Below are 10,807 nucleotides of genomic sequence, written 5' to 3'. Positions count from 1 at the left end.
ACACAGTAGATGGAAACCTCATGACGTACTAGTAGTAGGCATACGAGATCAACTCATGAATCTGCATCAGCACAGTTGATTGTTGCAGCCTGAAATTCTACCAGAGAGCGAGAGACCAGCCACGGCACCGCCGGCGCCGCCCTGGCAAAGAGACGCCAGCCCACGCGCCGTCGCCAAGGAGGCGGCCGGCGGCGGCCCGGCTAAACCCTAGTCGCCTTAGTAGTCGCCTGACTTCCAGGAGAAGAAAACACAGGCAACGATGACTGTTGCCACCAGCTACTCTCTTCTTTGTAGCCGACTTCTCTCCAATTTGAGTCGTCTATGCCAGCTACAATTGTTCAACAGTCATATGGAGCGCGTGGTCATCAAAATTTCTGTACAAACCCCATTATATAGAGAGAGACCAAGAAGCAGCAAGGTGACGATCAAGAGGACAAAGAGAGTGACGAGTGCAACAGCCTTCTTTGTGCCATATAGATCATGGCTTGGAGGTGCCACATGGACATGGTTCTTCTGCTCGTTATACTGGAGATGATTCTGCTCATTGCGCCGGCGCCCCGAGGGCTGGCGGATGTGCCCGTGGGTTTGGATGTCGTAAGTGCTCTGGCCATGTAGTTTTTTTTTATAGTATGGCCTTGTTGTAATCTTGCAGATCATATGTTGTTCTACAGATCCATCATAATATCTAATCAATTAAGTGTTAACATATTATACTCCCACAATTGTTAGTACCCATTGCAAGTCATATGTAAACTGTTCTTGCAGACCAAGGTGATCCTGACTGGCCCGGATGTGTTTGCCGCACAAGACTTTGTACTTGCGGCCGTTAATCAAGACTATACTCCCCTCAAAAAATATATCAAGATTGTACTTTTATATGTTTATTAGGGCGCTAGCACCGATCAGATACAAAGTCTATCATTCCTCCCTGTCGAAAGGAGATCTAGTGTTCCCGCAAAGAAAGAAAGAAGATCTAGTGTGGCTGGTTAAAGTTCACTATGTTTGTTGTACAAAGATCAGCCCGCTGGCATATATTTGTGTCCTAGATAGAGTTTTGTTTCAGTTTTGAATTCTGTTTAGGGAGGAGTAAAATGGCTTTTTAACAGGTCTAGGTTTCATCGTCTTTTTTTTTATCACCCGGGCTGCATGTTGTAAGGACCAAACCTGTTAAGTTTTGACTCTCCGTGCTTACGGTGCCCGTCACTGGATTGATTCGCCAGCATACACGATACCAATGAAATACCAACACAAAATTATCCTATTCTATTACAACACATGATCCAGAATACACAGTCTAATACACATTATTGCTTTGCCCAAAGCTAGCTCATCAAAGTAAATAAAGTTAACAATGAAAGTCTCATCCGATGCCAGAGGTGAAATGTGTAGAGTGGAGACTAGCGAACCTACGCAGCCTTACTCTTTGTGAAATACACCTACAACATAATACGCTGCAGCCACAAGGGCTCAATCAGTGAGTGGAGGGAATTTTGGCCTGTGCCACTAGTGAAGTCGGATATTCAACGGCTGCCACTCGAACTTCACGAGTTCGGTCTATGCCACTACCACTTGCCGAAAAATTAGTTACATGCCCTCCGCGCCGTGCCGGCCAGTTGCCGTCTCCTTTGGGTTAAATTACATTCGGGACCCACCACTTCGTCATATCAGCTGTAGTTGATGTACATGCGCCCCGGAATGCATGATTTATCATTTAGTTTTTTTTCTATATGTGTGTTGTGTAAAGAGTACTTGTCTGGTGATTTAATACATCATTTTGGTGTGGTTGCAACCTTGGCCTGCAGCAACCGATGATCTCTCATGTATGACCAGGCAACCTGTGTATATGGAAAACTTGAAAGAGGGAAGATTTGTTCACTTAATCCTTTTGCAGTTTACGACATGGTTTGATTTGAAACTGCCAGGCTTACGATTATTGTTTCAAGTTTTTCCTTGTTCTGCATGCAGGGGAAAGTAATTTGGTACCCCATGTTCTCCTTTTTTTTCCGAGTTCCCCCAAAAGTGAAATAATTCATGGATGTTAACTGGGCTATATCTTGCGAAATATGACTTGTTACTTGTACGAAAGAGACAACTTTATGGCTGTTCATTTGTATCTTGAATTTTTTTGTCTGGTTCACAAAATGATCACAAATTTTGATGAAAATTTGCATGTTCGTGGGGAGAGGTGAACTGAAAATGAGCTTCACTGTTCGAACTGTATTTTCAATATTTGTACAATGTGTCATTTTCTAGTCTTCTAGTTTTTCTAGCAAAGAAATATAAAACATTTCCCTAGTAGAAACCCATCATTATCATGTAAAGGGCTCTTCACCGCAGTGAGCCGAACATATTGGCTCACAAAAAAGGAAAAAAAGATACCAACATATTTTCATGCCGTGGTCGAAGCAACGAGCTTAATCTTCATCGACCGCCTTTTTGCCTTAATAATGTAAGGTCGTTGCTTCGGTTATCCATGGAGAAAAACGCCTCTTTTACTTCAGTTACTTCGCTGTAGACATCGCGCATTGCAGGGCGATCCTTCGGTGATTCCGCAGAGCATAATAAGCCAAGTTTAAGGAGACGGAGAGCACACATATCCTTCAGTGCAAATGTGTTGCATTCTTGAAAGTTTGGGATTTGATCAACAAACTGATCTCCCGTCACCGAAGCAAGGCCGGGTTGAAGAATGTCTTGGGTTCGTGAAAGTGATGCTTCCACATACTTGCGGAGCGTCGAGCCATCATTGAATTCTTCATTAGTAGGCCGTTTTCGTGTTAACATTTTCAAAAGAACAATGCCATAGCTATAAATGTCTCCCTCAGTGGAGATTTCACCTCCCATACCATACTCTGCGACAATGTTTTGAAACAAAAAGTTCTTCAGAGGAGCTCATAATGAAACATGCTAGTGTTAGTAAAAGCAAGCTAGTAATTGATACAGTTACTCATACTAGATTTCGCAACCTCATTTCAGAATGTGTTCATATAATGTACTCACCAGGAGGTATGTACCCAATAGACCCCCTTAGTCCAACTATGCTTGTTGTGCCGCTCTGCCCTCCAGATGAACAACCATGAATTAGCTTTGCCAGACCAAAGTCGCAGACACGTGCAGTATTGTCATTGTCGAAAAGTATGTTGCTTGGTTTCAGATCACAGTGAACAACCGGTGGGATGCACAGATTATGTAGGTAGTCAAGAGCACAAGAAATATCAACTGATATGCATATCACTGCGCCTAAACTCAAACCACCACACTGGTGGTTATGGAGTCGGTTTTCAAGGCTTCCGTTGGCCATGTACTCAAAGACTAGTGCCTTGAACTCATTTCCCACTGGGTCATAAGTTGAGCATGCGGTTATCACCTTCACGAGATTCCGGTGGCGGATGTGTTGCAATGCTTTGCACTCAGCAATGAAGCTATGCAATGCGCTATGCTGATTGAGCTTGAAGACTTTGACAGCAACCGTACCATCTTCCGCGTCAAACCAACCTTTGTAGACGGTCCCAAATTGCCCGGAGCCGACTACATTGGCTAGAGAAAGACTATTCGTTGCTTGGATTACATCACCATATGTTATCCTTTTCAGCTCCATGTATGAATGGACAATGTTCTCATTAGATTTGTACCCCGTCTTCAACCAGAAAATGAACATCCCCAAGATCAAAGCTAGTGCGGCAAGAGCTGATAGAGCTATCAACACTGGGATGACAAACTTGTGTTCTTTTGTGGATTCAGAAGAAAAGCATCTAGGCAGCTCTTGTACCGCAAAATTTGCACAAAGGTATGGATTTCCTTGGACAAAAACGCCACTTGTGTTAGAAAAAACTCCACTAGTGGGAATGGGTCCTTCCAAGTCATTAAAGGACATATTCAGATACTGCAACGTGGTGAAGGTCTCAAGGAACTCCGGTATTGTACCAGATAGATTGTTGTGGGAGAAATCTAACACTTGGATGGCTTTGAGGCTTGATAGTGATTGTGGAATGCTTCCTTGCAGGAGGTTCCCTTCTAAGTGAAGCGATTCCAACTGGACACAGTTGCCAAGTGTGGACGGGATTATGCCTGTAATATTGTTATGAGAGATGTTCAAGGATCCAAGGTTTATCAAGCTACCTATCTCTAGTGGTAAGGACATTGAGAGTTGATTGTGTGATAAATCAAGTAGCCAGCTCAGTTGGTTCAAGCTGCCCAACATGTGTCCGCTTATGCTTCCACCAAGAGTATTACATGAAAGGTTCAATGCAACCAAGTTCTGACAACTAGCTAGACTTTCAGGTATGCTTCCAATCAATTGATTTTCTTGCAAATAAAGCTCTTCCAGTTGATGTAGGTCCCCAATGGAAGGAGGTATCTCTCCTGAAAATTTGTTCCTTGACAGGCTAAGCATTGCCAGATTGCGTAGCTGACCAAGGGTGAAAGGTATAGGCCCAATGAAAAGATTAGTATCAAGATAGAGCATGGAAAGACTTGAAAGGTTTCCAATCTCCAAGGGGATGGTGCCAGAGATGTTGTTTGACCGAAGGGTTAAAGCGGTCAAGCTTTTGGGGAGATTTGCTACAGAATTTGCTGGGAAATTCCCTTTCAAGTTGTTTTCACCGATGTTAAGTTTCAGCAGTTGGGTACAATTCGCCAAAGAGGAGAAGAATGTCCAGGCTCCAGCCTCTAGATGATTTGAGTACAACATTACGTACTCCAAATTTTTCATGGAGCTGAAAGAAGGAGCCACCCCAGTCAGAGAGTTGTTGGCCATATGGATATACATCATGCCGGATGCATTTTGTAGGGAGGCAGGGATGTCACCCACAAAATGATTATTCGCCATGCTCAGCGTTTGGAGGTTAGGAACTGTGATACCCATGTCAGAAGGCAGCGTTCCTCCAAGATTGTTGCTGGCTAGCGTAAGATAATTCAATGAAGACATATTGTAAATGGAAGGTGGCACTATTCCTGACAGACTGTTATACGAGAGACCGAGGCTTTCTAGGCCGGCAAGTTTACCCAAATCTGCAATGGATCCTTGCAACTGGTTGTGCGAGAGGTCGAGCGAGGTAAGGGACGAGAGGTTTGCCACCCACGACGGCACGACTCCGGAAAGACTGTTTTGGGAGAGGTCTAGGTCGGTTAGTTTTGAAGGGAACATGATGAAAGGTGGAATTGCACCAGAAAGATTGTTGTGTCAAAGGTGTATCTCCATGATGGTTGAGCTGTTCAAAAGGGACGCAGGGATCGCCCCATTAATGCTATTGTTGTCCAGAGAAAGGTAACAAAGTGAGGAACTATTCGCCAGTGACTGTGGGATTTCTCCGTCAAGAAAATTGTCAGAGAGGCTGATGTACTCTAGAGCCGGGGAGCTCCCGAGCAGTGCCGGAATCTCACCGGAAAGCCCATTGTCGCCCAGGTCTAGCGAAGAAAGGTTGTGAAGCGCGCCGAGGGTGAACGGGATGGTGCCGTTGAGCGCGTTGAAGCTGAGGTTGAGGTACCGGAGTCCGGAGAGCCGGCCGAGCTCCGGCGGTATATGACCGGAGAGCCGGTTGTTGGGCAAGTGGATCCTTACCAGGGAAGTGAGGTTGGCGATGCAGGGCGGGATTTCACCGGCGAGGCCCTCGGCCTCCATATCCAGGGCCACCACGAGGGGTGCCCGCCTTGGCGTCCTGGCGCATGAGACGCCATGCCATGTGCAGAAATCATGCGAGGTGGTGTGGTTCCATGTGACCATGGCTCTGGTGGCACCGTGGAGGCGGGACTTGAGGCAGAGCAGAGCATCCCTGCTCTTGTCTGCGGTGCTATCAGCAGACGAGGAGGGGTTCAAAGCTAACGACAGGAAGAAGATGGCTACTAACATAGGACAGACCATGTTGCTGGTGTGTAACGTGGTGGACATGAATTTTTTAATGGTGCCTGGTGCCTTTGATACTCAGGCCGGGGCAGGTATGTGTCGCATGCTTTAATAGAGTTGAGACGTGAGCATGTACATGATCCTCATTTACGTTAAGATCCCACTAACGGGATAGTATCATGCATTGAACCTGCAGTGCATTCTCTTTCATCCATCCGTGCAGGAAAGTGCATGCGCATCACATCCTCGACGTCTGGGTCATGGAGTCATGGTCAACGTCTTCAGCGGCGGCATATATAGATCGTTATCTTTGAGAATCGAGTGCGCGCACCACTTGAGGCCACCGCCATAATTGACTTGACCGACTATGCATGCCTCTGGAAGTCTGGATTCTTCGACCTTTGCTGTCGGCAAGACGACTACCATATGCGCGCGAGTCTTTAAAGTTGGGCGCCTGGCCAGTGGGCTTGTCTTCACTCTCAGTCAAGTCGGAAATTTGAATTTGTTAAGGACGAGGCCATTACTGCAGTTTCATAATACCAAGAGCAAAGCACAAATACCGGCACATATTTGTGCCTTGAGCGAGGAGGGAGCTCTCCTCAACCAGTTACCCACCATATTCGCCATGCTAGTCAAGGTGGTGGTTCAGAGGTACATGTATTGTTTGCTACACCAATGCTGCAACATACACGCTTGAAACAAATGATGAATAGCTTTCTGACAACATTTTTTGCTTACATGTCATGGACGTTTGGCTAGGCTATCTTTGGATAGAGTTACACCTTTGTGTAAGAACTTCATAAAGATCTTTATTTTCAAATGAACTTGTAATTTCCAGATAGATTTATTTCAAAGGTTCGATTTAACGATGGAACCACCAGAGATTGTTAACTTCCACTTAAATGAGTCACCACAAACTGATAGGTTGACTCGAGTTAATCGATTTAACGATGAAACAACAAGAGATTGTTAACTTCCACGGAAATGAGTCATCATCAACTGATAGATTGATCGTCATCAACCTCTTGACAAAATGAATCAACTTCGTCGACCTATTTCAAAGAACGAACACCAAAATTGAATAGTCAATGGTGTGGTCCCTAACACCAATGCAATGGTCAGATACTTATGTTGTGCGACATTATAATGGTTTGGAAATTGAATGCCTAACAGCTATTACCCAGGTAGGATGGGCGAATCTCAAAACCATTCATGTAAGGGCATCCATTGCGACGACAAAGAGCAAGGGGGAGATTGCGCCCCCTTGCCTCAAATCTTCATGCATTAGAGATCATTCTACCAAGAACACCACTAACCACCACTTTCGAGCTTGCTGTGGAAAGCAAGATTGCGATCCATCTAAGCCACGCGTGAGCGAGCCCCTCACTACAAATTAGAGGACTTTTAGCTACGGTCCACTTAGGTCACGTAAAACCAATTTTGTTTACCGAAAATATGCTTGTGATGATTTTGGTCATCACCCCATTCATCACCGAAGCACTGTCAGAAAAAAAAAACTTGATGGATCCAGTTTTTTCTCTAATCTAAGATCGTATCTTAAGTGACAGACACAATTTTGTCACAGATGTCCATTTTCGGTGACGACCAAGATTGCCACCTTTGATCAGCCCATTTGTCACCAAAGATCATTTTTGGTGACCGTAATATGTCAATAGTAATCGGTTTGTCACTTTGATTGTCAATGATTCTGACAAATAGGTAGCAGATGTTGATGTGGCAGCTTTCATGTGGGCCTGGCAGAGACTTTTCACCGCTGGTGTCCGTCAGTAATAAATAGAGTGTCAGGTTTCAACAGTCAATGGTACTGGCGCATGGGCAGAGGACATCCTAACATGGATGGCTTTTATCTTTTTTGAGTTAGCTTTGATGTCTTGTCGGGAGACGATGAAGCTGAGGAGTTCGTCCTGAAGGAACCCAAAAAACAACACACATTTGTAGATTTAACTTAATGTTGAACCAACATAGATTGGAGAATGTTTGTTCAAGGTCGGAGAGCAGGTTAGCTTTGCTCGTTGTTTTGATGACGATGTCGTCGATGTAAGCTTCAATGTTGATGCTGATCTGGTCGTGGACGCATTCTTGTATCAATGTGGCGCCTATGTTCCTCAGCCCAAATGCATTGTGATGTAAAAAGATGGCCTCAAAGGTGTGATGAAAGATGTTTTCTCCAACTGGGACTCCTTCATCCGGATCTAATGGTAATCAAAGTAGGCGTCCAAGAAACAGAACCATTTGCAGCCCGTGGTGGAGTCGATGTGGGGCAGCGGGAATGGATCTTTCAGGAAACCATGTTGATGTCAGTGTAGTCGACACACATGCACAATGAGATGTTCTTTTTCTGGACTATGATGGGGTTCGCCTGTTGGGAACGTAGTAATTTCAAAAAAAATCCTACGCACACGCAAGATCATGGTGATGTATAGCAACGAGAGGGGGAGTGTATCTTCATACCCTTGAAGATCGCTAAGCGGAAGCGTTTATCAATGCGGTTGATGTAGTCGTACGTATTCACGATCCGACCGATCCAAGTACCGATCGCACGACACCTCTGAGTTCTGCACACGTTCAGCTCGATGATGTCCTCGCCTTCTCGATCCAGCAAGACGGGCGAAGTAGTAGATGAGTTCCGGCAGCACGACGGCGTGGTGACGGTGTTGGTGAAGTACAATCTCCGCAGGGCTTCGCCTAAGCACTACGGAAACTATGACGGAGGATAAACTAGAGGGGACGGGGTTGCCGGCACACGGCTTGATGTTTCTTGATCTGTCTTTGGTGCTAGCCCTGCCCCTCTATTTATATGTTGAGCCTTGGGGTCGAAACTTGGAGTAAAAGCCTCCACAAAGTCGGTTTCACCCGAAAGGCAAGAGTCCTTCTCGGACTCCAGGGCCAGACGCCAGGGTTCCCGGCGTCTGGACCCAGACGCCAGGGACCCTGGCGTCTGGCCCCTGGACTCCGCAAAACTTCCTTTTGCGCTTTCCAAAAACCTTGTGGGCTTTCCCCTTTGGCCCAAATAACGTGTTCTCGTACCCAAACATTTCGGGAAACATCCGGAACCCCTTCCGGTGAATTCCGGAACCCTTCCAGAGATCAAACACTATTATCCCATATATCAAACTTTATCTCCGGACCATTCCGGAGTTCCTCGTCATGTCCATGATCTCATCCGTGACTCCGAACAATATTCGGTTACCAACATACATAACTCATATAATACTATATCGTCAATGAAACGTTAAGCGTGCGGACCCTACGGGTTCAAGAACTATGTAGACATGACCGAGACACGTTTCCGGTCAATAACCAATAGCGGGACCTGGATGCCCATATTGGCTCCCACATATTCTATGAAGATCTTTATCGGCCAAACCGCATAACAACATACGTTGTTCCCTTTGTCATCGGTATGTTACTTGCCCGAGATTCGATCGTCGGTATCTCAATACCTAGTTCAATCTCGTTACCGGCAAGTCTCTTTACTAGTTCCGTAATACATCATCTCACAACTAACTCATTAGTTGTAATGCTTGCAAGGCTTATAGTGATATGCATTACCGAGAGGGCCCAGAGATACCTCTCCGACAATCAGAGTGACAAAACCTAATCTCGAAATACGCCAACCCAACATATACCTTTGGAGACACCTGTAGTACTCCTTTATAATGACCCAGTTACGTTGTGACGTTTGATAGCACCCAAAGTGTTCCTCCGGTAAAGGGGAGTTGCATAATCTCATAGTTACAGGAACATGTATAAGTCATGAAGAAAGCAATAGCAACATACTAAACGATCAAGTGCTAGGCTAACGGAATGGGTCAAGTCAATCACATCATTCTCCTAATGATGTGATCCCGTTAATCAAATGACAACTCATGTCTATGGCTAGGAAACTTAACCATCTTTGATTCAACGAGCTAGTCAAGTAGAGGCATACTAGTGACACTATGTTTGTCTATGTATTCACACATGTATTATGTTTCCGGTTAATACAATTCTAGCATGAATAATAAACATTTATCATGAAATAAGGAAATAAATAATAACTTTATTATTGCCTCTAGGGCATATTTCCTTCATCGCCAGCCACTCGGGGTGAGCTAGCGACCGCCCTAATGAACCTTGCAATGAGAAGTTGAGTGATTTCTTTTCCAATTGCTCGACGCTTTTTTGTGGCGAAGTGTCCAAGGGATTGCCTGACCCGAATTGCGACCAATTGGATGCCTAGGCTGTGATCAGCAATGAGTGTAGGAACCTCGGGCATGTTAGCGGGCTTCCAAGTGAATATGTCCAAATTTTTCATAAGGCATTGTAGGAGGATGACCTCCTCTTCTCGGCAGAGGTCTCCTCCAATGATCATCGTCTTTGTCGGGTCTTCTGTCTGCACTTGGAATTTCGTTTTATCTTTGACCGGCTAGAAAGCCGGTCCAGAGTTGGTATTGCGGGACAGTGTTGTGATGGATTGGTCGAAGGATCTCTTGATCTCCTCGAGTTCCATGGAGGCCAGTGCGGCCTCTGCAAGCTCTAGATTGGTGACCTCCACTTCACGGGCCCTCTCGGCACTACCTTGTGTGGAAATGAGGCCATTTGGTCCTGGTATCTTCACGCATCTGAGGGTAGCAACAGGAACTTGACATAAGAGGGCCTACTCAGGATAGCGATGTAGCCCGTGTGAAATGACGTAACCTCAATGAACATTGTCTCTAAGCGGAAGTTTTCCTTGTCTCCCAAGATCACTTCTAGGTAGATTTGTTCGAGGGGTTGCACCTTCATGCCTGAAACAAACTTGTGGAAGCTGGTGGGCGTGGGGCTTAGGAGTGACTTGGAGATTCACATATTTGACATGGTGTTCGGGAAGATGATGTTGACCCTGCTGCCACCGTCCACAAGGGCTTGCAGAAGGCAGAAGTCGCCAACGATCGTGTCGAACACCAGGGCAGATTTCCCTAGATG

At 45.5% G+C, this 10,807-nt stretch overlaps 1 pseudogene; it reads right to left on the bottom strand.

Moving 5' to 3' along the window:
• Positions 1 to 2,313: 2,313 nt before the first annotated feature.
• On the bottom strand, positions 2,314 to 5,876 carry LOC123039903 (receptor kinase-like protein Xa21; annotated as a pseudogene).
• Between the last annotated feature and the right edge of the window lie 4,931 nt (positions 5,877 to 10,807).

The sequence above is a fragment of the Triticum aestivum genome, chromosome 2B (genome assembly GCF_018294505.1).
Source record: "Triticum aestivum cultivar Chinese Spring chromosome 2B, IWGSC CS RefSeq v2.1, whole genome shotgun sequence".
Taxonomy (NCBI): domain Eukaryota; kingdom Viridiplantae; phylum Streptophyta; class Magnoliopsida; order Poales; family Poaceae; genus Triticum; species Triticum aestivum.
This window is presented reverse-complemented; position numbering and strand designations above follow the sequence as displayed.